This window comes from Nanorana parkeri, unplaced genomic scaffold, assembly GCF_000935625.1.
Source record: "Nanorana parkeri isolate BGI_ZX_2015 unplaced genomic scaffold, ASM93562v1 scaffold1999, whole genome shotgun sequence".
NCBI classification, from domain to species: Eukaryota; Metazoa; Chordata; class Amphibia; order Anura; family Dicroglossidae; genus Nanorana; species Nanorana parkeri.
In genome coordinates this window covers 83,048-85,465 of record NW_017308267.1, presented here as the reverse complement: position 1 = coordinate 85,465, position 2,418 = coordinate 83,048, and positions in this window count along the sequence as shown.

Below are 2,418 nucleotides of genomic sequence, written 5' to 3'. Positions count from 1 at the left end.
AAATTCATAATTATGCATTGGTTTAGTCAGGTTTTAGTCTGTCAGAGCTACTAAAGACCAGAAAGAATTTAACAGGCTGTAGCCTTGTGTTAAATCTCTCTCTCTCTCTCAAAATGTCTAATTGCTTCTGCTGCCATGCTGTCCATGGTTGCTGACTCCTGGTGCCATTCTAAGAGTACCATCAGCTCCATTATTTTGGTCATGGTTTATAATGGCACTTGGAGGTGTGGATCTGACTGGAAATTAGTTTAGAACATTGGTAGGCTGTATGGAGAGCCAGGCATGAGTTTAAGGGTGAAGGTGTAAAGGGTCATGCACATGGGCATAATAAAATGCTGATGGCTACACAGGATCTTTTTTTTTTTGCTTTTTTTTTACCTGCCTTGGCTTCGTGCCCCAGTTTGCCGTAAGTGGCAGAACTACTAATGTGCCTAGGGCAGACAAACTGCCTAGGGCAGACAAAAGTCATAAAGAGTGAATAAACTTGTTCCCTTAAAGTTGGGTGCTTCTCTGTTCTGTTTAGCTGTTGGAAGCTATGTCAAATGTGGTACTGTAGAGAGCAGGTGAGTTACTCCCAATATGTAGTGCTGGGTGCCTGAGTCCATCACCCTTTTTGTGGACCAGGGGAGGGGGGGTAATCTGTGTAGGACAGGCATTTAAGTGAGCCTGGTGCTTTGCCCTGCGTTAATATTGGTGCAGAAATGTAGCTGGGTTAAAATAAACCATAAAGCTGCAGATTAATGTGTACAGCAAACATTCTATTGTGTGGCAGAACCAACAATAGTCTGGGTTTGTACTGTATACACTTTAATAGGCCTCTGCATCCCAATCAATGAACTTTTGCTCCCCTTGATTTGTTGTAACAATGTTTTTGAGGGACTATGCTGCAGGAGAGCGGTAAACAGAGTAAACGTGCATATATGCGTGAACTGTAACATATGCAAATAAATGGCTCCATACACATAGCTGTGTATGGAGCTGTATATTTGCATAGCGTAAAAAGGTGCAAAAATAGAATTGTGTTTCTGCATATTTTATGTGCATGTGTGGGCATACAGTTCACTAAAACTTATATTAGGAATGATGCATTCTGGGAATGCAAATAGTGCACACATAAGCTCATATATACACCCATTTACAACTTTGCTCGTGTGTGAGAATGGGGCCTAAAAGTGCCTCATCGCTGGGAATGTGAACAATGCTGCAGCAGGGCATGGTGGAATTAAAAACTTTGACTCTACACGGTTTTGCCTTTACCCCCTTCCCTGAGGCTCAGTTGGGGTGTTTAGTTTTGTGATGATTCATAATGGCTGTACTCTTTTAGCTGCTGAAGTTACTATAAACGTATAGCTTCTGGCTCCAACTCTCCCTAAACTTCCTGTCCAGTACAAGATCACTAGAGCAGTTCCCAGCTGCTATCCATCAAGCAGGGGGTGCAGAATGACTGTGTGTAGACACAGGGTCTACATAGGATCCTGCAAGGGAGAAGAGCCACCTTTTTAAAACCGGATCTTAGGGCCAGTGTTCAGGGGACCAACTGGTTCTGCAGGGAACAAGAGCAGCATCCAGTGTACATGATTTAATCAGCATTTTAAATAGACTCTCTGACTCTAATATCACTTTAAAGCCACACTGTTAAATCATTTTATCAGGGTTTGCAGAAAGAGTTCAGAAATGGCAGCCTGTTTTCTCAATGAAAGTTTATTTTAAGCCAGATAAAAGTACATTAAAACTCCAACTTTTCCAGCTAACACCGGCTTAACTTGTACCTCTAGGCACAATTCAGTATCTTAGTTTCCACTTCTCCATGCATGTTCCACAATGTTGTACTGCATACCGGTCTATGTTGGCTCTTGATAGCCAGGTTGGCAGGTTAGGATAACTATCTGCTACAGCTTCTGCCAACAATTACATGAGGTGTACTTGTGAAATGTTTGCAGCGCAGTGTCTTGAGTTAGTCACACTGCATGGTAGCTACTAGCATAGGTGTACGCAGTCTATTGCATTAGGGTGTGAACACAAGTACAAACAGGTGTCTGTATATGTATCCTGGATGCTCATTGCTTCAATGGTTTCTTACCTATTCCAGCAGGGGTGCAGCAATAAAGCATTGAGCCTGGTAGGTGCTCATATGACCACCCGCACGGCTTCCTGATTGGTTGGAAGCCACAACCATGCTCCCTTGCAGCTGCCCAGGCACCAAGTATTGTGGCTGTTATTGAAGGAATAGAAGTGGCCAGTGCCATGAATAAAAACAGCTTCTTGTAGCCCAGGCAGCCTAGATCACATGGTCTTTGAATACCAAACATAACTGCAGAGAATTTAGGCTGTTCAATGAATAAGGGAATCAATAGGGGTTGGGCTTTTGTAGGAAGTGGGAAGCTGCCTACTACGGAGGACCAACTGCAGCAGGAGGGC